At 39.8% G+C, this 26,597-nt stretch overlaps 1 pseudogene; it reads right to left on the bottom strand.

The window, feature by feature from the left end:
- Gm15096 (predicted gene 15096) lies at nucleotides 6,699-7,585 on the bottom strand (annotated as a pseudogene).

Here is a 26,597-nt window from a genome sequence, read left to right as displayed (position 1 = left end):
TCCCTGATGATTAAGGATGTTGAACATTTTTTCAGTTGCTTCTCTACCATTCGGTATTCCTCGGGTGATAAATCTTTGTTCAGTTCTGAGCCCCATTTTTTAATGGGGTTATTTGATTTTGTGGAATCTACCTTCTTGAGTTCTTTATATATATTGGATATTAGTCCCCTGTCCGATTTGGGATAGGTAAAGATCCTTTCCCAATCTGTTGGTGGTCGTTTTGTCTTATTGACAGTGTCTTTTGCCTTGTAGAAGCTTTGCAATTTTATGAGGTCCCATCTATCGATTCTCGATCTTACAGCACAAGCCATTGCTGTTCTATTCAGAAATTTTCCCCCTGTACCCATATCTTCGAGGCTTTTCCCCAATTTCTCCTCTATAAGTTTCAGTGTCTCTGGTTTTATGTGGAGTTCCTTAATCCACTTAGATTTGACCTTAGTACAAGAAGATTGTAATGGATCAATTCCCAATCTTCTACATGATAACAGCCATTTGTGCCTGCACCATTTGTTGAAAATGCTGTCTTTTTTCCACTGGATGGTTTTAGCTTTCTTGTCAAAGATCAAGTGACCATAGGTGTGTGGGTTCATCTCTGGGACTTCAATTCTGTTCCATTTGTCTACTTGTCTGTCGCTATACCAGAACCATGCAGTTTTTATCACAAATGCTCTGTAGTACATCTTTAGGTCGGGCATGGTGATTGCACCAGAGGTTCTTTTATCCTTGAGGATAGTTTTTGCTATCCTAGGTTTTTTGTTATTCCAGATGAATCTGCCAATTGCCCTTTCTAATTCGTTGAAGAATTGAGTTGGAATTTTGATGGGAATTGCATTGAATCTGTAGATTGCTTTTGGCAAGATAGCCATTTTTACTATATTGATCCTGCCGATCCATGAGCATGGGAGATCTTTCCATCTTCTGAGATCTTCTTTAATTTCTTTCTTCAGAGACATGAAGTTCTTGTCATACAGATCTTTCACTTCCTTAGTTAAAGTCACCCCTAGGTATTTTATATTATTTGTGGCTATTGAGATGGCTGTTGTTTCCCTAATTTCTTTCTCAGCCTGTTTGTCCTTTGTGTAGAGAAAGGCCATTGACTTGTTTGAGTTAATTTTATATCCAGCTACTTCATTGAAGCTGTTTATCAGGCTTAGGAGTTCTCTGGTGGAATTTTTAGGGTCACGTATATATACTATCATATCATCTGCAAAAAGTGATATTTTAACTTCTTCCTTTCCAATTTTTATCCCCTTGATCTCCTTTTGTTGTCTAATTGCTCTGGCTAGGACTTCAAGTACAATTTTGAATAGATAGGGAGAGAGTGGACAGCCTTGTCTAGTCCCTGATTTTAGTGGGATTGCTTCAAGCTTCTCACCATTTACTTTGATGCTGGCTACTTCTTTGCTGTAGATTGCTTTTATCATGTTTAGGTATGGGCCTTGAATTCCTGATCTTTCCAAGACTTTTATCATGAATGGGTGTTGGATTTTGTCAAATGCTTTCTCAGCATCTAACGAGATTATCATGTGGTTTTTGTCATTGAGTTTGTTTATATACTGGATTATGTTGATGGATTTCCGTATATTGAACCATCCCTGCATCCCTGGGATTAAACCTACTTGGTCAGGATGGATGATTGTTTTGATGTGTTCTTGGATTCGGTTAGCAAGAACTTTATTGAGGATTTTTGCATCAATATTCATAAGGGATATTGGTCTGAAGTTCTCTATCTTTGTGGGGTCTTTTTGTGGTTTAGGTATCAGAGTAATTGTGGCTTCATAGAATGAGTTGGGTAGAGGACCTTCTGTTTATATTTTGTGGAATTGTTTGTGAAGAACTGGAATTAGATCTTCTTTGAAGGTCTGATAGAACTCTGCACTAAAACCATCTGGTCCTGGGATTTTTTTGGTTGGGAGACTATTAATGACTGCTTCTATTTCTTTGGGGGATATCTGGCTGTTTAGATCATCAACCTGATCTTGATTCAACTTTGGTACCTGGTATCTGTCTAGAAACTTCTCCATTTCATCCAGGTTTTCCAGTTTTGTTGAGTATAGCCTTTTGTAGAAGGATCTGATGGTGTTTTGGATTTCTTCAGGATCTGTTGTTATGTCTCCCTTTTCATTTCTGATTTTGTTAATTAGAATGCTTTCCCTGTGCCCTCTAGTGAGTCTGGCTAAGGGTGTGTCTATCTTGTTGATTTTCTCAAAGAACCAGCTCCTTGATTGGTTGATTCTCTGAATAGTTCTTCTTGTTTCCACTTGGTTGATTTCGCCCCTGAGTTTGAATATTTCCTGCCCTCTACTCCTCTTTGGTGAATTTGCTTCCTTTTGTTCCAGAGCTTTTAGGTGTGTTGTCAAGCTGCTAGTGTATGCTCTTTCTAGTTTCTTTTTGGAGGCACTCAGAGCTATAAGTTTTCCTCCTAGAAATGCTTTCATTGTGTACCATAAGTTTGGGTATGAGGTGGCTTCATTTTCATTGAACTCTAAGAAGTCCTTAATTTCTTTCTTTATTCCTTCCTTGACCAAGGTATCATTGAGAAGAGTGTAGTTCAGTTTCCACGTGAAAGTTGGCTTTCTATTATTTATTTTGTTATTGAAGATCAGCCTTAGTGCATGGTGATCTGATAGGATGCATGGGACAATTTCAATATTTTTGTATCTGTTGAGGCCTGTTTTGTGACCTATTATTTGGTCAATTTTGGAGAAGGTACCATGAGATGCTGAGAAGAAGGTATATCCTTTTGTTTTAGTATAAAATGTTCTGTAGATATCTGTCAGATCCATTTGTATCATAACTTCTGTTAGTTTCACTGTGTCCCTATTTAGTTTCTGTTTCCATGATCTGTTCTTGGTGAAACTGCTGCGTTGAAGTCTCCCACTATTATTGTGTGATGTGCAATGTGTGCTTTGAGATTTACTAAAGTTTCTTTAATGAATGTGGCTGCCCTTGTATTTGGAGCATAGATATTCAGAATTGATAGTTCCTCTTGGAGGGTTTTACCTTTGATGACAATGAAGTGCCCCTTCTTGTCTTTTTTGATGACTTTGGGTTGGAAGTCAATATTATCAGATATTAGGATGGCTACTCCAGCTTGTTTCTTCATACCATTTGCTTGGAAAATTGTTTTCCATTCCTTCATTCTGAGGTAGTGTCTATCTTTTTCTCTGAGATGAGTTTCATGTAAGCAGCAAAATTGGGTCTTATTTGTGTAGCCAGTTTGTTAGTCTATGTCTTTTTATTGGGGAGCTGAGACCATTGATATTAAGAGATATTAAGGAAAAGTAGTTGTTGCTTCCTGTTATTTTTGTTGTTAAAGTTGGCATTCTGTTCTTGTGTATGTCTTCTTTTAGGTTTGTTGAGGGATTACCTTCTTGTTTTTTTCTAGGGTGTTGTTCCCGTCCTTGTATTGGTTTTTTTCTGTTATTATCCTTTGAAGGGCTTGATTCATGGAGAGATAATGGGTGAATTTTGTTTTGTCGTGGAATACTTTGGTTTCTCCATCTATGGTAATTGAGAGTTTGGCTGGGTATAGTAGCCTGGGCTGGAATTTGTGTTCTCTTAGTGTTTGTATAACATCTGTCCAGGCTCTTCTGGCTTTCATAGTCTCTGGTGAAAAATCTGGTGTAATTCTGATAGGCTTGCCTTTATATGTTACTTGACCTTTTTCCCTTATGGCTTTTAGTATTCTGTCTTTATTTAGTGCATTTGTTGTTCTGATTATTATGTGTCGAGAGGAATTTCTTTTCTGGTCCAGTCTATTTGGAGTTCTGTAGGCTTCTTGTATGTTCATGGGCATCTCTTTCTTTAGATTTGGGAAGTTTTCTTCAATAATTCTGTTGAAGATGTTTGCTGGTCCTTTGAGTTGAAAATCTTCATTCTCATCCACTCCTATTATCCGTAGGTTTGGTCTTCTCATTGTGTCCTGGATTTCCTGGATATTTTGAGTTAGGATCTTTTTGCATTTTCCATTTTCTTTGATTGTTGTGCCGATGTTCTCTATGGAATCTTCTGCACCTGAGATTCTCTCTTCCATCTCTTGTATTCTGTTGCTGACGCTCGAATCTATGGTTCCAGATTTCTTTCCTAGGGTTTCTATCTCCAGTGTTGCCTCACTTTGTGTTTTCTTTATTGTGTCTACTTCCCTTTTTAGGTCTAGTATGGTTTTGTTCATTTCCATCACCTGTTTGGATGTTTTTTCCTCTTTTTCTGTAAGGACTTCTACTTGTTTGATTGTGTTTTCCTGTTTTTCTTTAAGGACTTGTAACTCTTTAGCAGTGTTCTCCTGTACCTCTTTAAGTGAGTTAATAAAGTCCTTCTTGATGTCCTCTACCATCATCATGAGATTTCCTTTAAATCCGGGTCTAGCTTTCCGGGTGTGTTGGGGTGCCCTGGACTGGGCGAAGTGGGAGTGCTGGGTTCTGATGATGGTGAGTGGTCTTGGTTCCTGTTAGTAAGATTCCTACCTTTACCTTTCGCCATCTGGTAATCTCTGGAGTTAGTTGTTATAGTCGACTCTCTTTAGAGATTGTTCTTCTGGTGATTCTGTTACTGTCTATCAGCAGACCTGGAAGACAGACTCTCTCCTCTGAGTTTCAGTGCTCAGAGCACTCTCTGCTGGCAAGCTCTCTTACAGGGAAGGTGCACAGATATCTTGTGTTTGGACCTCCTCCTGGCCGAAGAAGAAGGCCCAAAACAGGACCTTTCCCAGAAGCTGTTTTGCTTTGGCAGGTCCCAGAAGCTGTCAGCTTCTGTGGTGCAGACTCTCACCTGTGCAGACTAATTTCCTAAGTTCGGCGGAGTCCCAGAACCAAGGTGGCGCTTGCAGCTCCTGAGGCTGAGGCCTTCTGAGCCAGGTGGACACCTGTCCTCTGGTCGGGACGGTGGCCGGCTGTCTGCGGCCGGAAAAGGGTGCTGCCTCAGCGGCTCTGTGGCTCCGCCAGTCCCAGAAGCTGTCCGGTTCTGTGGTGCACCCTCTCACCTGTTCAGAATAATTTCCTAAGTTCAGCGGACTCCCGGAACCAAGATGGCACCCACTGCCTAGTCAATTTTTTAATTAGACATTTTCTTTATTTACATTACAAATGTTATCCCCTTTCCTAGTTCCCCCTCTGAAAATCCCCTATCCTCTACCCCCTCCCCCTGCTCCCCAACCCACCCACTCCTGCTTCCTGGCCCAGGTATTTCCCTTTACTGGGGAATAGAACCTTCAAGGGCCAAGGGCCTCTCTTCCCATTGATGACCAACTAGGCCACACTCTTCTACATATGCAGCTAGAGACTCAAGTCCCTCCGTGTATTTTCTTTGATTGGTGGTTTAGTCCCTGGGAGCTCTGGGGTTGCTGGTTAGTTCATATTGTTGTTTCTCCTAGGGGGCTGAATACCCCTTCATCTCCTTGGGTATTTTCTCTAGTTCCTTCATTGGGGATCCTGTGCTCAGTCTAATGGATGACTATGAGCATCCACTTTTGTATTAGTCAGACACTGGCAGAGCCTCTCAGGAGACAGCTATATCAGGCTCCTGTCAGCAAGCTCTTGGCATCTGCAATAGTGTCTGGGTTTTGTGGTTGTTTACAGTATGGATCCCCAGGTGGGGCAGTCTCTGGATGGTCATTTCTTCAGTCTCTGGTCTTTGAGAAAATCAACAAGATAGATAAACCCTTAGCTAGACTCACTAGAGGGCACAGAGACAAAATCCTAATTAACAAAATCAGAACTGAAAAGGGAGACATAACAACAGATCCTGAAGAAATCCAAAACACCATCAGATCCTTCTACAAAAGGCTATACTCAACAAAACTGGAAAACCTGGACGAAATGGACAAATTTCTGGACAGATACCAGGTACCAAAGTTGAATCAGGATCAAGTTGACCTTCTAAACAGTCCCATATCCCCTAAAGAAATAGAAGCAGTTATAAATAGTCTCCCAGCCAAAAAAAGCCCAGGACCAGACGGGTTTAGTGCAGAGTTCTATCAGACCTTCAAAGAAGATCTAATTCCAGTTCTGCACAAACTTTTTCACAAGATAGAAGTAGAAATTACTCTACCCAACTCATTTTATGAAGCCACTATTACTCTGATACCTAAACCACAGAAAGATCCAACAAAGATAGAGAACTTCAGACCAATTTCTCTTATGAATATTGATGCAAAAATCCTCAATAAAATTCTTGCTAACCGAATCCAAGAACACATTAAAGCAATCATCCATCCTGACCAAGTAGGTTTTATTCCAGGAATGCAGGGATGGTTTAATATACGAAAATCCATCAATGCAATCTACTATATAAACAAACTCAAAGACAAAAACCACATGATCATCTCGCTAGATGCAGAAAAAGCATTTGACAAGATCCAACACCCATTCATGATAAAAGTTCTGGAAAGATCAGGAATTCAAGGCCCATACCTAAACATGATAAAAGCAATCTACAGCAAACCAGTAGCCAACATCAAAGTAAATGGAGAGAAGCTGGAAGCAATCCCACTAAAATCAGGGAGTAGACAAGGCTGCCCACTTTCTCCCTACCTTTTCAACATAGTACTTGAAGTATTAGCCAGAGCAATTTGACAACAAAAGGAGATCAAGGGGATACAAATTGGAAAGGAGGAAGTCAAAATATCACTTTTTGCACATGATATGATAGTATATATAAGTGACCCTAAAAATTCCACCAGAGAACTCCTAAACCTGATAAGCAATTCTCATACATAAGTTCATTTTCCTGCTCATTGTGATAGGTGATGAAAGGCTCGGCTGAAGCTCTCCCAGGGATTATGTTCATCATGGGAGTTCCAAATTTCAGGGATCCCAGCTCATCTAAGAAACTTCTTATATCTGTGATGATCTTTAGAGAAGATGACAAATTTCTGTCTCACAAACTCCTTCAGTATCAAGCCCAAATATCTCTGAAGAGACCTTATTTCCTTGTCTTTGAAGGCCAAAATGAAGCTGAGGCACATGTGCAAGCAGAGGGACAGAAGTGTGATCTCCTGGGGGATGGTGCTCAGCTTGCCCTTCTTGGTTTTCCCTGGATTACCCTCAACTCTAATTATATCTCCCTGATGCAGTTTTTATTGAGGTGCACACATTCTTCCTCTGATTTATAATTCCTGGAGTTGGCCATGACTTGTAACTTGACCTCCTCTCCTTGAAGGTCATAGAAGATCAATTTTCCCCTAGACACTCTCTTGGATGTGACCTGCCACTTATGATGTTAGTCAGGTGATCCCCAGGCTGCAGGTGGCTGTATTCTTGAATGAACTGAGTGAATGAGATGTCCACATGGTACTTGAGTGGGTATGAGTCCTCCACACTGACCTTCAGCTGCTGGACTTTGGATCCTGTAATATTGATTTGGGTCCAGGGTCTCCTCCTCGGCATCCACACCAATGTCAGCAGTGGGGTTGGTGGTAGCAGCAGCAGTAGTCTTGTTTAGCTGTTTCTCATTGAGCTCTTTCTACTTGGCCTTTCTCTTCCAGTTTCTTCTCAGCTTTCAGATGCCTCTTCAGCTCATTTTTGCTTAATTTCAACTCAACATCCACTTTGACTTCACTCTCCTGCAGCGTGGCCATTTCCCCACTCTGTATTCTCACTTTTGAAAGTCTTTTTATTGCCTCCTAGTCTTTGCCATAAAAGCATGTAAAAACTTATGTTGTGAAAATGTTTATTTCCTATTACTGTTATGCCCTGAGACTATCACCTGACTGTTTTCATTGTAGCCATCATAATACAATTATTTCAACTACAATGATTCTGTTACAAAACCTTATTCTTACTAAAAAGACAGTATCTTTTGGGAACATATTTTTAAATGAGAAAAGGGAATTTTATTGACAAAATGAAATCATATATCTTAATGTCATGTATTGTTCAAATGAAATCATTCTCTGCATTTTTAGTAAACTTTAGTGTGAAGTAATACAGTTCATATAAAATACTAGAAGGGAATGAAAGGAATTCATTTTAAACAATATCAGTGAGAATTTCCTAAATTATAGAGCAATGATTACATAATTAACTAACATAAAACTTATAGTTATATGATATGAGGTAACAAATGAAAATTTATTCCCATCATTATTTTATTAAATCCAATGCAATAGAAACTATCTGTACTTACCAAAAGTCAGCATAATTAGCATAATAAATTTTTCTCAATATATCTGCACCAGATTTCGTATGATCCCTTGTTTTCTGCCCAGGAGGTCTGCAATCTCAATTAAACTTTGAGATGAGTTGACATGTCTATTTTGTAAGGTGGGAAAAGCAGAAGTATAAAAGTAGTACTATCAGATATGGTTTGATATAGATCAAGTTTAAGAAAAACTTGAAAAAAAAGAAAAGTCAATCAAAAAGAGACAGAACAAAGGCTGGGGATGTACTCTGTTGATAGAGTGCTCCCCTCTTGGTATCCTTCCTGGCCCTGCATCATGGATGTGGTGGTATATTTTTGTATTCTCAGCAGTTGTGAGGTAGAATAGGATGATTAGAGTTCAAAGATATCCTCTGTTGCATAGTGAGTCAAATGTAAAGGGCAGGCACTGCATGTTAATCATCTCCATGTCTTCATGATATATATATATATATATATATATTAAGTTTTCAAGACAAGGTTTTCTGTGTTTCCCTGGCTGCCCTGAAACTCATTCTGTATACTAGGCTGGCTTCAAACTTACAGAGATCCACCTGCATCTGTGTCCTGAGTGCTTGGCTTAAAGGCATGTGTCACCCCAACCCAACAAATACTATAATATTTTGAACATAGTAGTTGTTCAACATAGGGTGTGTTTTTGCTTTTAAGTGCTGAGGATGGAAATCAGGACCTTGAGCATGCCAGGCAAATATTTTTCAACTGTGCCCTATCTGCAGTCCACCAAATAGGTTTTAAATTACTAAAGGCTGAATCTCTAGGAAGAGTGTATATCAGGCTTAGAGAAACCTTAAGCAGCCCCTCTCCTTTGAGGTCATGGATCATTCATTCCAAGTAAGTAGACAACAAGGCTTTTAAAAAGTAAGGACTCTGGAGCCTTATAAAAACAGTGCATATAGTGTCCTGTGTATGGAACTAGACTCAATAGAACTCCTGAGTCTACTAGCCACTAGAGTATACACTGCAAAGCGGTCAATAGCAGGGATATGAAGACATTAGGAAAATGAGATCATTTTAAAACTAAAGAGAATAGAATCTGGCTGCTATAGAGACCAAAAAGTGGTCACAATGGTTGACTCTAGGGGACAATAGAACAAGAGGAAGATAAAATGAGCAATAAAAGGCCATTGAAGGCACACCTGTTCTAGTGGGAGACAGGCCTCGGACAGGATCTGGTTACATGCCTAGATCAATTTCCCTCTTATTTATTTATTTTAAACTCTGAGTAATCTAGGGATAAATTTGGTCTTGGCTGAGGGATTGTTTTAATGTTCCCTACAGGCAACATTCTTTCTTTGTATTGTTAAGCAAAAGAAACACACACACACACACACACACTCACACACACACACACACACACTCACTCACATTCCAAGACAGGTCACAGTCAATTAGCCTTTTAAAACACAGTGACAATGTAAATAATATAAGAAAAAGAAAAATAATTTTGACACTAGACATTCAACTCAATTTAAACCCTTCTCTCTCTCTCTCTCTCTTTCTCTCTCTCTCTCTCTCTCTCTCTCTCTCTTTCTCTCTCTCTCTCTCTCTTCATCTCTCTGTTTTCCTCTCCAGTCCCCCTTGGATTTTGCAGATAAGTTCTCAAGTGTATCAGGTTGGCTTCCACCTCCCTATGTAGACAAGGCTGCCATTGGCTGCATACTTTCCGCCTCACAAGTGTTAAAACTACAGGTGTTCATCAATAGGCACATCTTACATGGTAATCTCCACTGCTAATCATTTTCTTTCTTTTTAAAAGGGTTTGTTTTATATGTATGAATTTTTCTCAAATGTATGCTTGTGTACTATGTATGTACATGTTGTCCATGAAGAAGAGGGAATGGGGATTCCCCTGGAACTGGAGTTACAGATGATTGTGAACCATATGGATACTGGTAATTGAATCTGGATCTTGTTCATGAACAACAAGTTTTATTAACCCGTGTTCCATCTTTCCAGCCCCTGCATAATTTTATTATTACATTATCTGCATAGAAGACATATTGCTATATGAAATTGATACCTAGGAGATAAACATGGCAGGCAAAAGCATTAGGTTCAAAATAACGATGTGTGAAAGTGTCATTTCCACTTGATTGAGATTGAAAACACATTTGAAAACCTATTTTTAAATATTTTATTGATAACGTATGCATTCCTAGTAGGAAGAAGATCTCCTTTTATAGGGATTTTAAACTTATTTATTTATTTTTGAGATTATAATAAGATTACATCAGCTTTTCCTTCCCTTTTCTCCCTTTATATTTTTCCCTATAAGCCTACTTGCTCTTCTTCAAATCCATGGCCTCTATTATTCATTAATTGTTGTTACACACATTTATGTATATGCATATATTCCTCAATACATATTTGGCTTCTTTTTCATACAATTGCTCTTATATGGACCAAAGAATTTCCTTGTTTAGTTAGTCTCATTTATAGTTTACGTTCATATCTATAATAGAGTCTCACCCCTACCAGATGTGCACTGGTGATGGTACCCAGGACCTTACACATTCTAGATTCTAGGTAAGCCTTTTATCCTCTGATCTCTGTCTTCTGCATTTTAGAGGCATATACTATATCAGTTGAGTATTAAACTATTAGTGGAGGTAGACAGTATGGAAGGATGTTTGGTAGCATGCTCAGAGAACCTGAGATGGTAAAGAGTCCTTCTTGATAGAGGAGGTTCTGGAAAGGAGCTAGAATTATAGAAGTCCAAGGGGTACAGACAACAGTTTTAGCTTGAAGTGAGTCACTTTCCTTACGTTTGTGATAAAGAAGTCAATAAAAATATCTCAGAAAAGGAAGAGTTACTTTGGTTTATAGTGTGAGAGTATAGAACAGTGGTTCTCAACCTCTGGGTTGCGATCCTTTTGGCAGTGTGTATAAGGACTCTTTCACAGGGGTCACCTATGATCACCTATGATCACCTGAAAACACAGATATTTACATTATAATTCAGAATAATAGCAAATTACACCTCAAGTAGTTGCAGCATTTGAATGGTTCAGAACTGGGATAGATGTTTTTATGACATTGACAATATGATGTGGCTGGTCACATTGAATCCATAACTCCTAAGGGAACAGTGATGAAGGCAGGAACCCAGATCACATTCTCCTTTTTATTCAGCAGAAGGCTCCAGTCCATGGAATCCTGCCTCTCACATTTGGGGTGGCTATTCTCTGTTCACCTAAACATTTCTAGAAGTTTTCTCACATATATGCCCAGAGGTGTGTCTCCTGGATGACTCTAGATCCTGTCATGTTTTCAGTTTCAACCAACGTAGGCTTTTTTTCTTATAAAGCAATAAGAAAACACTGCATAGTTTTCATGAGCAAAAAATGACAAATATCCTTCAGTTCCAACTGGATTATGGGACTGAGCAAGGATCGTCTAGAGGCAGTGCTGCTTCTTGCCTTGCTCCAGAGTCCTAGCAATAGATGAGGAGAGAAATAAATACCTGGACTTGATGGAAGTATGACAGATGAATTAGACAGATTTACTGGTAAACTCATGTCAGTAAAAGATCTTCAACACTGAGGAGAGTTTCTGCTTCCCTTGTTTGATCCACTGACCAGAGTATGGCACCTTTGCCTGAATGTACATCACCTAAGGATAATGAGGAACTTAGGGATGCTGCTACATATCTTGAACCCACTCTGTTGTCCTGGATATTGGTATCAGGAGATATACATAGCAGTCAAGGGTTGGGTTCAGAATAGTGATGTATGGAAGTGTCATTTCCACTTGATTATATAGGGATTGATGAAATAAGCTAAGGTGTATATGCTATACCCTGAGGAACACCAACACTCCAAGTTTGCTCAAAGATGGAGAAACTGAAATATGGTATTATGGCCAAAAACTGTAATCACAGACCTTGGGAGGTGGATGTGGCAATATCAGACAGGCAGTCAAGGCCACACTTAGATACCTATCAGACTGAGTCTAGCCTGCACTACATGAGACTTTGTCTCAAACAAAAGCAAAATGAAAAACATGAAAATGGAGAAATAAACCAGATGAATGCAGGGAGGGAAAATTTCTCAGAATCAAGATTCAGTTTTTAAAAGGGGAAAACCAAAAATGGCCACCATTCTAGAATGCAAGTGTACACGGTTTCAGAAAAGGGGTAATGACCTTGTAAGGTCAACTCATCATCCCATAGTACCTCTGACTTCCCTCCTGAGTAATATGCAATGAACCCAAGAGCGAGGTGGTTTGTTTTAATATATATAACTGGGGCCCATGGAAAATATTATCCTCACTTTTAATATAATATAGCTTATTGAGAAATATGCTGGGTGTTTTTCCACAGGCATATGAACAAGCTATCATATTTTCTTTGTCTGGGGAATCAAGCTTCCTATTTCTGATTTATTATTACACCAATGGGCCAAACACACTAGAATTCACCAAATAATGAATCAGATTCCTTTAAACGGGGAGAAATCCTACAATTAATTTAAGGGGGAAATGTCCACAGGGATACCAATATTACTTCTGTGTTTGTCAAGCATACACAGGAGGATGATCAAAGGGTAGAACACATTGTAAAAATGTACCCTGTGCTAAAACTGGTTGAAGTCTGTGAGTTTCTGGAAACACTAAGCCCTTTGAACAAAGAGCAGTAACTGTACACAACCTTTGGGTTCACTTAGGGTCAGATATCAAAGATGATCTTATTTACTTTAAGTAATAGAACTGGACACTGGCTGGAAAAGCTTAAGCTAAAAACAACTCAGAACTGCTGTGACTAACAGGAAGTTTCCAGAAGGAATGAAAGAAAAATGTAAAAGAGGGTGAATGGTCACAAGTTGCTGCTTACTTTGCCTAAAATTTATCCCAACAGTGAATTCAAATAGTGAAGATATTATCTCAGAAAACCAAGTTTCTTTTAAGAAAAATTATAAACTTTATAATGTTCTAAGTTCATGATATTAATAAATCTTGGGAAGACAGAGAAAAGGAACGGGGAGAATGAGAAACAGAGAGTCTAAGAAATGAACTCTGTGTCTGCATGACAGCCACTGGATGAAATCACAAAGAGAACACTGGAAAGAGATCAGGCCTCCTGTAATCCATTAAACATAAAGAAGGAGGAAACAGAGTTAATGTTGTTTATGGCTCCACTTGCTAGATCCAGAGCTGAGCCGAGCTGTTTAAGACTGAGCAGATCCAGCAATAAAATTTCATAATAAGCATCCATAAAATAACAAGAACAGAAGTTTGCTGGGTTACAGACCAACTACTGCTGCTACCCCAGAGTCTAGCATATACCAGGCAAACACTCTACCCCCACCATCATGCAAGCTGCAGCCTCAGCCTCCATGTGCCAGCCTTAACCAGAAACAAAAATGTTGGTGGAACTTTTGAGCTATCTTTTAGTTGTAACTTTAAGTTTTTTCAATCGTTATTTTAAATGATGGTTCCTACATGCTTTAATCTCCCTTGTAGCCCACCACCCACCAGAGGTAGTGGAAAAGAAAGGATATAAGGCAGGTGTAACTGTTTGGAAAGGGTCTTTGTAGCAACTCCCACTTATGTTGTCTGGAAATCAGGCAGTTCATTTTGCAGGTTAGGAGGCAGCTGCAGCTTGATCTATCACAAACATTTCATGGATACAAAAGCAGTTCAGACTGGTAGAGTTGGGTTAGCCACAGTGGTGATGTGACCAAGCAGAGACAGCCCAGCCTCAGACTTGGCTCAAGTCAGCAGAAGGGACACAGAGGGATGCCAGGAGAAGTTCTTGGCTGTGCCTCTCTCAGGGAAGCCAAGATCAGTGAAGAATCGAGACCCACAAGCATTGCACAGCTAGCTATACCAGCAAGCCAAGCTCTGTCTCTGTTACTCTGTGGAGTCCTTTTTATACCCTCCAAACATCAGTTGTCCTTCACATGCCTTGCCTCAGCACGGGTCTTGCTTCAGCACATGTCTTGTCTTAGCGTGGCTCTTGCCTCAGTATGTGCATCCAATGAGCCAGAGTCCATGGAAGTGGCAAGAAACTGCACAATACCACCAGAAGTTTTTTGGTACTTTAGTTTCTATGGAGTCCTGTCAAATGCAGCTCACCTATGAAATGTAAGGCACACCAATACTTACAGGTTGTTAGCAGGAATCCTTCATCATGAGTCCTTTCACGTGCTTACTTTAGCAGAACATCCTCTTTCCTGTATCTGCTTCAGCAAAATGTTCCTTCACAAGTCTTCCTTAACCTTTCACCCATTTCTACTTTAATGAGATGTTCCTTTATGTGTTTGCCCCAACAAAACACCATCCAAACAACTTTCCAAAAAACCCTTAAGTTTCAATTTCACTAAGTTTTTTTTTTTTTTTTTTTGTCTCTAAGGACAAGACAGTTTTCATAATGCCTCCAGGAACTACAAGTCATTGTGGCAGTCTTAGAAGGTGTTCTCAGAAGAAAGTGGGATCTTTCAAGCTATTTAAACACAGAATTAGAATTCAAATTTTCACTAGCCTATTATGGTGGTTCAAGTGAAAATAGCCTCCACAGGCCTTTAGGCAGTGGCACAATTAGAAGGTGTGGCTTTGTTGGACTAGGTGTAGTCTTGTTGGATAAAATGGGGCACAGCTGGGTGGGCCTTCAATCTTTCTCAGATGCTTTTGACAGACCCAGTGTGACAGTCTCTTTCTGCTACCTGTGGATCCAGATGTAGAATTTTCAGCTCCTTCTGAGCACCATATTTGCCTGCATGCTACCATGCTTCCTGCTATGATGATAATGTACTAAACCTCTGAAATGTAAGCCAGTTTGAATGAAATATTTCCTTTATAAGAATTGGTCATAGTGTCTCTTCTGAGAGATAATATCCTAAGTAAGATCCCTACAGTAGTAGATCGTTGCACTGACAGTCATGTCCTTCTGCCTGGAACTCAGTTGGTGGAGAGGTAGATAGTTGGTAGAACCTATAACAGCAAAAGATTCAGAGAATAGATAGAGGTTGGACAGGCAAGTTGCTGAACAGAAGTAAGCTAATAAGATAAACAGGTTGTTACAGAGTCTTGAGTAATCTAGAAAAATGGCTTATGATGTTTTAAAAAAAACATTTTAGTGATTCTCTGAGCCTTTTATATCTTTTATATATTTTGATCATATTCATGCCCAATCCCCAACTTTGACCAAGCCCCACCCCCATACCCTACTCTCCTAACTTCATAGAATCTCTTTATTTTTACTTTTTGATTAAGTCCAATTTGTATTGCCCACGTCCAGTCAGTGGATTGTGGTTGACCTAGTAGTGATTATATATTTAGAGAAAAAAAACTCTTCCTCTCCAGTAGCCATCAACTCTCTATGATTCCTCAGCAAGGGGTGGGGTCCATGTTCTAATGTTGACTGGATTATTTTAAAATGTTCGAGTGAAGAGTCAGGTTCTGTTTTATTGTATAAAATTATATACTGGTTGGTGTTTATTTATTAATATGTTCTTTTATCTGTTTCCTCCTCAACATACATGGCTGAAAGAACAAAAGAGATAAATATTTACTCATCAGAACTGAAGCATCACATGCCAGTTCTCAACAGAAAATTAAGCAATGCATAGAATTTGTGGGGGTTCACTTTAAAAAATGAAATCCTATCTATGCATTGCTTCACAAACTGATAAATAAAACAGCTCCAACGTCTAGGACAGCTCCCTAGTAATGCATTTTCTCATCTTTTTGATGTCTAATCTACATGCAATAAAATTCATCTTTTTGTTCTGCTTTGTTTTATTTTGTTTTCAGATAGGGTCTCGTGTAGACCAGACTGGCCTCAAGCTTCCTATGAAGCAATGGTTGCCCTTCATTTTTTCATCCTATTGCTATAATCCCCCAAGTGTTGAGATTGTAGGTCTGTGCCACTATGCTCACTCTACTGGCTAGTTTTGTGTCAACTTGACACAGCTGGAGCTATCACAGAGAAAGGAGCTTCAGTTGAGGAAATGCCTCCATGAGATCCAACTGTATGTCACTTTCTCAATTAGTGATCAAGGGGGAAAGGCCCCTTGTGGGTGGGACCATCTCTGGGCTTGTAGTCTTGGGTTCTATAAGAAAACAGGTTGAGCAAGCCAGTGGAAGCAAGCCAGTAAGAATATCCCTCCATGGCTTCTGCATCATCTCCTGCTTCCTGACATGCTTGAGTTCCAGTCCTGACTTCCTTTGGTGATGAACAGCAGTATGGAAGTGTAAGCTGAATAAACCCTTTCCTCCCCAACTTGCTTTTTGGTCATGATGTTTGTGCAGGAATAGAAACCCTGACTAAGACACTCACTTTAAAATTTGCTTTTAATTCAATGGTACATGCAAACTGTTAGGTAGCACTGTTTCATTTTTATGCAGCAATTTTCTTCACCTGGCCTGAGTAAAACCACTTTACTTCAATTACCAGACACTCTACCTCTTCTCTTTCTGCTCAGTGCCTCCCAAGCACTATGAGCCTTCTGGCTCTGTGGATATATCTATTGAGTACAACTGGACACCTATTATACCTGGTCTTTTAAAATTGGCTACTTTCATTTAGCATGTTTCAAAGGTCAGTCCATGTAATAGAGTATACAGCTATCCCATTCCTTTTCATAACTAAACCTCATCCTATAGTTTATGAATTCATCAGTGGAGAGTACACATTTGTCTATCAGGAGTATGCTCTTATAAACTCCTATTCACAGATTTCTGAGTCTCTGTGATTTTAATTCACTTGCTCCCATACTCAGTGCTTAACATGTGTGATGGGGATTGAACTCAGGTCCTTATACTTGCATAAGAAGCACTACTCATTGAACTATCTCCCTGCCCCCAAACTGAATTTCAAAGCAGCTGAACCCTTATCATTTCTATCAGCAAAATTTGAATGGTTCAGTTGAAGTGGAAACTTCTAGTTCTTTGGAATGTTAGTTATGTCAAATGATATTTTGCTGGGGCACAGAGGTAAAAGGATGTCTTGCTAAAGCAAACATGTTAAAGACTGTTTTCCTGAAGCAGACACAGGTGAAAGGATGTTTTGATATAGCAAAACCATGAAAGAATCCAGGATAAAGGAGTATAAATATGACCCCGCAGACAGTGACAGACGAGCACTGAGCATTGTTGTTGTTTGCTCCACCCTACTATTCTTCCCTAAAGACATGCATGTATTGATTTGCCTTACATAGCCTTGTTGAGGTCAACTTGTGGTAACTCCTACATTGAAAGAACTTGCCCAAGAACTGCTTGTGAAGTTCCTGTGACAGTTGCCACGTCCATGGCCTTGCTTCAGGGGTGTTGATGAGCCTGACGGTTTCTTCAGGATTGAAGTACAGCCTAGTATCTGTTTGCCGGAAGGACCAGTCCTGCAGATGCTGGTTTGTGCCTGGTGTCTGCCTCCCTAGAGGACTGGTCTGCAGCTGCTAAGTCTTATTTTGTGTTTTCTATGGGAGTGAACTGCTGCTCAGGGAGAGCAACCGCACCCATAAAGATCTACTGTTGAACATATATGTCTTAGTTAGGGTTTTACTGCAGTGAACAGACACCATGACCAAGGCAAGTCTTATAAAAACAGCATTTAATTGGGGCTGGCTTACACGTTCAGAGGTTCAGTCCATTATCATCAAGGTGGGAGCATGGCAGTATCCAGGCAGGCATGGCACAGGAGGAGCTGAGAGTTCTATGTCTTCATCCAAAGGCTGCTACTAGAAGACTGACTTCCAGGCAACTAGGCTGAGGATCTTATACCCACACCCACAGTGACACACCCATTCCAACCAGGTCACACCTATTCCAACAAGACCAAACCTTTAGGTGGTGCCACTTCCTGGTCCAAGGATATACAAACCATCACAATATACTAATAACTTTTTGGGCTCTATCTCTAGCAATGCTCTAAATTCAGTTGAGACTGTTTTATTTTTTTTTTTCCATTTTTTATTAGGTATTTAGCTCATTTACATTTCCAATGCTATACCAAAAGTCCCCCATACCCACCCACCCCCACTCCCCTACCCACCCACTCCCCCTTTTTGGCCCTGGTGTTCCCCTGTACTAGGGCATACAAAGTTTGCGTGTCCAATGGGCCTCTCTTTCCAGTGATGGCCGATTAGGCCATCTTTTGATACATATGCAGCTAGAGTCAAGAGCTCCGGGGTACTGGTTAGTTCATAATGTTGTTCCACCTATAGGGTTGCAGATTCCTTTAGCTCCTTGGGTTCTTTCTCTAGCTCCTCCATTGGGAGCCCTGTGATCCATCCATTAGCTGACTGTGAGCATCCACTTCTGTGTTTGCTAGGCCCCGGCATAGTCTCACAAGAGATAGATACATCTGGGTCCTTTCAATAAAATCTTGCTAGGGTATGCAATGGTGTCAGCGTTTGGATGCTGATTATGGGGTGGATCCCTGGATATGGCAGTCTCTACATGGTCCATCCTTTCATCTCAGCTCGAAACTTTGTCGCTGTAACTCCTTCCATGGGTGTTTTCTTCCCAATTCTAAGGAGGGGCATAGTGTCCACACTTCAGTCTTCATTCTTCTTGAGTTTCATGTGTTTAGCAAATTGTACCTTATATCTTGGGAATCCTAGGTTTGGGGCTAATATCCACTTATCAGTGACTACATATTGTGTGAGTTCCTTTGTGAATGTGTTACCTCACTCAGGATGATGCCCTCCAGGTCCATCCATTTGGCTAGGAATTTCATAAATTCATTCTTTTTAATAGCTGAGTAGTACTCCATTGTGTAGATGTACCACATTTACTGTATCCATTCCTCTGTTGAGGGACATCTGGGTTCTTTCCAGCTTTTGGCTATTATAAATAAGGCTGCTATGAACATAGTGGAGCATGTGTCCTTCTTACCAGTTGGGGCATCTTCTGGATAAATGTCCAGGAGAGGTATTGCTGGATCCTCCGGTAGTACTATGTCCAATTTTCTGAGGAACCGCCAGACTGATTTCCAGAATGGTTGTACAAGCCTGCAATCCCACCAACAATGGAGGAGTGTTCCTCTTTCTCCACATCCACGCCAGCATCTGCTGTCACCTGAATTTTTGATCTTAGCCATTCTGACTGGTGTGAGGTGGAATCTCAGGGTTGTTTTGATTTGCATTTCCCTGATGATTAAGGATGTTGAACATTTTTTCAGGTGCTTCTCTGCCATTCGGTATTCCTCAGGTGAGAATTCTTTGTTCAGTTCTGAGCCCCATTTTTTAATGGGGTTGTTCGATTTTCTGAAGTCCACCTTCTTGAGTTCTTTATATATGTTGGATATTAGCCCCCTATCTGATTTAGGATAGGTAAAGATCCTTTCCCAATCTGTTGGTGGTCTTTTTGTCTTACTGACGGTGTCTTTTGCCTTGCAGAAACTTTGATGTTTCATTAGGTCCCATTTGTCAATTCTCGATCTTACAGCACAGGCCATTGCTGTTCTGTTCAGGAATTTTTCCCCTGTGCCCATATCTTCAAGGCTTTTCCCCACTTTCTCCTCTATAAGTTTCAGTGTCTCTGGTTTTATGTGAAGTTCTTTGATCCACTTAGATTTGACCTTAGTACAAGGAGATAAGTATGGATCAATTCGCATTCTTCTACATGATAACAACCAGTTGTGCCAGCACCAATTGTTGAAAATGCTGTCTTTCTTCCACTGGATGGTTTTAGCTCCCTTGTCGAAGATCAAGTGACCATAGGTGTGTGGGTTCATTTCTGGGTCTTCAATTCTATTCCATTGGTCTACTTGTCTGTTTCTATACCAGTACCATGCAGTTTTTATCACAATTGCTCTGTAGTAAAGCTTTAGGTCAGGCATGGTGATTCCACCAGAGGTTCTTTTATCCTTGAGAAGAGTTTTTGCTATCCTAGGTTTTTTGTTATTCCAGATGAATTTGCAAATTGCTCCTTCTAATTCGTTGAAGAATTGAGTTGGAGTTTTGATGGGGATTGCATTGAATCTGTAGATTGCTTTTGGCAAGATAGCCATTTTTACAATGTTGATCCTGCCAATCCATGAGCATGGGAGATCTTTCCATCTTCTGAGATCTTCTTTAATTTCTTTCTTCAGAGATTTGAAGTTTTTATCATACAGATCTTTCACCTCCTTAGTTAGAGTTACGCCAAGATATTTTATACTATTTGTGACTATTGAGAAGGGTGTTGTTTCCCTAATTTCTTTCTCAGCCTGTTTATACATTGTATAGAGAAAGGCCATTGACTTGTTTGAGTTTATTTTATATCCAGCTACTTCACCCAACCTGCTTATCAGGTTTAGGAGTTCTCTGGTAGAATTTTTAGGGTCACTTATATATAATATATCATCTGCAAAAAGTGATATTTTGACTTCCTCTTTTCCCATTTGTATCCCCTTGATCTCCTTTGGTGTCGAATTGCTCTGGCTAATACTTCAAGTACTATGTTGAAAAGGTGGGGAGAAAGTGGGCAGCCTTGTCTAGTCCCTGATTTTAGTGGGATTGCTTCCAGCTTCTCTCCATTTACTTTGATGTTGGCTACTGGTTTGCTGTAGATTGCTTTTATCATGTTTAGGTATGGGCCTTGAATTCCTGATCTTTCCAAAACTTTTATCATGAATGGGTGTTGAATCTTGTCAAATGCTTTTTCTGCATCTAACGAGATGATCATGTGGTTTTTGTCTTTGAGTTTGTTTATATAATGGATTACATTGATGGATTTTCGTATATTAAACCATCCCTGCATTCCTGGAATAAAACCTACTTGGTCAGGATGGATGATTGCTTTAATATTTTCTTGGATTCGGTTAGCAAGAATTTTATTGAGGATTTTTGCATCGATATTCATAAGAGAAATTGGTCTGAAGTTCTCTATCTTTGTTGAATTTTTCTGTGGTTTAGGTATCAAAGTAATAGTGGCTTCATAAGATGAGTTGGGTAGAGTACCTTCTACTTCTATTTTGTGAAATAGTTTGTGCAGAACTGGAATTAGATCTTCTTTGAAGGTCTGATAGAACTTTGCACTAAACCCGCCTGGTCCTGGGCTTTTTTTGGCTGGGAGACTATTAATAACTGCCTCTATTTCTTTAGGTGATATGGGACTGTTTAGATGGTCAATTTGATCCTGACTCAACTTTGGTACCTGATATCTGTCCAGAAATTTGTCCATTTTGTCCAGGTTTTCCAGTTTTGTTGAGTATAACCTTTTGTAGAAGGAACTGATGGTGTTTTGGATTTCTTCAGGATCTGTTGTAATGTCTCCCTTTTCATTTCTGATTTTGTTAATTAGGATTTTGTCCCTGTGCCCTTTAGTAAGTCTAGCTAAGGGTTTATCTATCTTGTTGATTTTCTCAAAGAACCAACTCCTCGTTTGGTTAATTCTTTGAATAGTTCTTCTTGTTTCCACTTGGTTGATTTCACCCATGAGTTTGTTTATTTCCTGCCTTCTACTACTCTTGGGTGAATTTGCTTCCTTTTTTTCTAGAGCTTTTAGATGTGTTGTCAAGCTGCTAGTATGTGCTCTCTCCCGTTTCTTCTTGGAGGCACTCAGAGCTATGAGTTTCCCTCTTAGAAATGCTTTCATTGTGTCCCAAAGGTTTGGGTACGTTGTGGCTTCATTTTCATTAAACTCTAAAAAGTCTTTAATTTCTTTCTTTATTCCTTCCTTGACCAAGGTATCATTGAGAAGAGTGTTGTTCAGTTTTCACGTGAATGTTGGCTTTCCATTATTTATGTTGTTATTGAAGATCAGTCTTAGGCCATGGTGGTCTGATAGGATACATGGGACAATTTCAATATTTTTGTATCTGTTGAGGCCTGTTTTGTGACCAATTATATGGTCAATTTTGGGGAAGGTCCCGTGAGGTGCTGAGAAGAAGATATATCCTTTTGTTTTAGGATAAAATGTTCTGTAGATATCTGTTAGGTCCATTTATTTCATAACTTCTGTTAGTTTCACTGTGTCCCTGTTTAGTTTCTGTTTCCCCGATCTGTCCCTTGATGAAAGTGGTGTGTTGAAGTCTCCCACTATTATTGTGTGAGGTGCAATGTGTGCTTTGAGCTTTACTAAAATGTCTTTAATGAATGTGGCTGCCCTTACATTTGGAGCATAGATAATCAGAATTGAGAGTTCCTCTTGGAGGATTTTACCTTTGATGAGTATGAAGTGTTCCTCCTTATCTTTTTTGGTAACTTTGGGTTGGAAGTCGATTTTATCCGATATTAGAATGGCTACTCCAGCTTGTTTCTTCAGACCATTTGCTTGGAAAATTGTTTTCCAGCCTTTCACTCTGAGGTAGTGTCTGTCTTTTTCCCTGAGATGGGTTTCCTGTAAGCAGCAGAATGTTGGGTCATGTTTGTGTAGCCAGTCTGTTAGTCTATGTCTTTTTATTGGGGAATTGAGTCCATTAATATTAAGAGATATTAAGGAAAAGTAATTGTTGCTTCCTTTTATTTTTGTTGTTAGAGTTGGCATTCTGTTCTTGTGGCTGTCTTCTTTTTGGTTTGTTGAATGATTACTTTCTTGTTTGTTCTAGGGCGTGATTTCCGTCCTTGTATTGCTTCTTTTCTGTTATTATCCTTTGAAGGGCTGGATTCGTGGCAAGATATTGTGTGAATTTGGTTTTGTCGTGGAATACTTTGGTTTCTCCATCTATGGTAATTGAGAGTTTGGCCGGGTATAGTAGCCTGGGCTGTCATTTGTGTTCTCATAGTGTCTGTATAACATCTGTCCAGGCTCTTCTGGCTTTCATAGTCTCTGGTGAAAAGTCTGGTGTAATTCTGATAGGCCTTCCTTTATATGTTACTTGACCTTTCTCCCTTACTGCTTTTAATATTCTATCTTTATTTAGTGCATTTGTTGTTCTGATTATTATGTGTCGGGAGGAATTTCTTTTCTGGTCCAGTCTATTTGGAGTTCTGTAGGCTTCTTGTATGATCATGGGCATCTCTTTCTTTATGTTTGGGAAGTTTTCTTCAATTATTTTGTTGAAGATATTAGTTGGTCCTTTAAGTTGAAAATCTTCATTCTCATCAATTCCTATTATCCGTAGGTTTGGTCTTCTCATTGTGTCCTGGATTTCCTGGATGTTTTGAGTTAGGATCCTTTTGCATTTTGTATTTTCTTTGACTGTTGTGTCGATGTTCTCTATGGAATCTTCTGCACCTGAGATTCTCTCTTCCATTTCTTGTATTCTGTTGCTGATGCTCGCATCTATGGTTCCAGATCTCTTTCCTAGGGTTTCTATCTCCAGCGTTGCCTCGCTTTGGGTTTTCTTTACTGTGTCTACTTCCCTTTTTAGTTCTAGTATGGTTTTGTTCATTTCCATTACCTGTTTAGATGTGTTTTCCTGTTTTTCTTTAAGGACTTCTACCTGTTTGGCTGTGTTTTCCTGCTTTTCTTTAAGGGCCTGTAACTCTTTAGCAGTGCTCTCCTGTAATTCTTTAAGTGACTTATGAAAGTCCTTCTTGATGTCCTCTATCATCATCATGAAAAATGTTTTTAAATCTGGGTTTAGATTTTCGGTTGTGTTGGGGTGCCCAGGACTAGGTGGGGTGGGAGTGCGTCATTCTGATGATGGTGAGTGGTCTTGATTTCTGTTAGTAGGATTCTTACGTTTGCCTTTCGCTATCTGGTAATCTCTGAAGCTAGCTGTTATAGTTGTCTCTGTTAAGAGCTTGTATTTCAGGTGACTCTGTTAGCCTCTATAAGCAGACCTGGGAGGGTAGCACTCTCCTTGGTTTCAGTGGGTAGAGTATTCTCTGCAGGAAAGCTCTCTTCTTGCAGGGAAGGTACCCAGATATCTGATGTTCGAACCGGACTCCTGGCAGAAGTTGTGTTCCACTCACTAGAGGTCTTAGGATCCCGTGGGGAATCCCGTGTGGGCCCTTGCGGGTGTCAGGCGACTCTGCTGGCAAGGAAGCCCAGGGCTCGAGTGGAGCAGAAGGGGCTTTTGTCCCGGGACAGGCCCGGTTAGTCTGCTTCCCTATGTACCGCAGTCTCAGGTTCCGCGCGATTGGATTGGGGCCAGCGCTGTGTTCCACTCACCAGAGGTCTTAGGGTCCTGTGGGGAATCCTGTGTGGGCCCTTGCGGGTGTCAGGCAACTCCGCTGGCCAGGAAGCCCGGGGCTCGAGTGAGACTGTTTTATAATTAATTAGTTATTTAATTAATCAATGAATGAATGAATTAGTAATTAATTAAAGGTCTTACTATGGAGTCCGGGTTTTAGAAGCACTAATAAATTTTCCACTACCTCTGCTGGATGGTGGGCTAGAGGATAGGTTGAATCCAAGTAGGTTGCAAAGAATATATGCCTACATTCAGTTTCTTCACTTCCTCATTAACATCCGTTATTCTCTCTTCCAATTATAGGTACGTTAGTGCACGTGAAACAGACATATCAGGTAGTGTCCTCATGCATATAACATACAATACAGAAATTCTCTTTCATTAAGGACATGTCTTAATGCTATCTATTTGTTATGGTTAAGGAGACAATATTGACATGTCATTATTGATCCAAGTACATAAGTCACATAAGCCGGTCACTTTGGATGTTGGACATTCCCTGAGACATTGTATTTAGCTTTATTTAGCCATTGTTATTTTTTGAGATGGGATCACATGAGGCAGTCCAGGCTTATCTTGAATTCTCAACATTTTTGATTCAGTCTTTAAGCCCAGGTATTGAAAGTACATACCACTATATCTTTATTTTTTAAATTAGGTTAGTTTTATTTTTTTTAATTGATCTGTGAATTTTTCTTATAATTCATAAATACAATTTTTTTATTTTTGGCGTTTTGAGACAGGTCTTTCTATGTGTAACCTTGGCTGGATTAGAACTTGCTTTGAGGACCAGGCTGGCCTCCAATTCACATAGATCTGACTGTCTCTGCCTCCCCAGTGCTGTGGTAAGGACATATGCAAGTATGTCTTTCTCACAGATATCTCCTTAGATATAGGTATTGCAATATTTTCTCATACAGTATATATTAGCATTGTACATTTTGTGCGACTGAGATAGCTACATGCCTGCCTTGTACTTCCTTGCATTTTTGTGGTGTCTTTCTTTGGAGTAATGAATTACTTGAATATATGAGGTTCAAGAATAAAGTTTGAGCATGTTGGTATATGGCTATAAACCTGCTGCTCAGGAAGCAGGATAGAAGGATTGTAAGTTTGGGAACCAATGGATAAAGTTGAGGCGCTTGGGGTATAGCCATGTGGTACAGCACTGATCTATCATGCTCAAGGCCTTGGACTCTAACAATGCTGTAAACACAGTTGAGATTGTTCAATCAATCAATCAATCAATCAATCAATCAATTCCTAATTAAAGGTCTTACTATGAAGTCCTAGTTTTGGAAACACTGTGTAGGCCAAACTAGCCTTTATCTTTTGGCAATCCTCATTCCTTATCCTCTGGAGTTCTGGGATTACAGACATGTGACATCATGCCAGCAAAGACTGCTCTAGTTAAACACATTAAAGCCATTTATATAATATAACGATGTTGTCCATACCCAGTATACTGCCTGAGATCACATTGATTCTAAATACAATACTGCTGTCTACATTTATTTTTTTTTTTTTTTTTGGTTTTTCGAGACAGGGTTTCTTTGTATAGCTCTGGCTGTCCTGGAACTCTCTTTGTAGACCAGGCTGCCCTCGAACTCAGAAATCTGCCTGCCTTTGCCTCCCAAGTGCTGAGATTAAAGGCGTGTACCACCACACCCGGCCTTACATTCTTTACCAAGAGCTAAGTAAGAGTCCAGGAGCACTGCTCTAGAGTGTCCCAGAGTCAGACTATAGTGTATTTCAGAATCACTAGGAGCTCTCTCTCCTTAAGCACGCAAATTGTACCCCATATTCATCAGACTTTCATATTTAGTAGGTGTGAAGTAGAGAGTAACATCTGTCCTAAATTTTCTCAGAATCCTCAGAGGAATAACTGATGCTGACAAGTACTGAGCCACAGGGTGAGAACCAGGCACACAGCTACCTTTCCCATTGTGCCTGTAGTTTGCAAAGCTGTTGAATGGTGAAAGGATTTTACCAATTTGCCAAGTACCTCCTCCAAGCTTTTAATCCACAAGTGTGAATTTCTATGTCCTAAGGTGAGACATGTTGTGCTGTCACCAAATTTTTGAACGTGGTATGAGTCTTAGAACCCCTTCATTATATTATTGGTATGGTTGCATTGTATGACTGAAGATATATTATATGTGTCTTATTGTGTCACAAAGCTGTCCCCCCACCATGTAAAGTTAGCACCAATAAATGCAATATATCTGAAATTATGATCACTTTGTTCTTCAGTTGACACTGTCCTACAAACCAAACCTTTTCTCCACTCTCAGTTATTTTCAGTGGCAAGACTATTAATTATGTTGACCTAAAACTAGAGCTGAATGTAAGCAAGTTACCCAAATTATGTAATGGTTTTGAAACCATAACCTTTAGGCATGCCAGTATCTGTACTATCTTGAAATCAAAGCAACTG

The sequence above is a fragment of the Mus musculus genome, chromosome X, assembly GCF_000001635.26.
Source record: "Mus musculus strain C57BL/6J chromosome X, GRCm38.p6 C57BL/6J".
Taxonomy (NCBI): domain Eukaryota; kingdom Metazoa; phylum Chordata; class Mammalia; order Rodentia; family Muridae; genus Mus; species Mus musculus.
The sequence above is the reverse complement of the archived record's forward strand: the minus strand, read 5'-3'. Positions and strand labels throughout refer to the sequence as shown.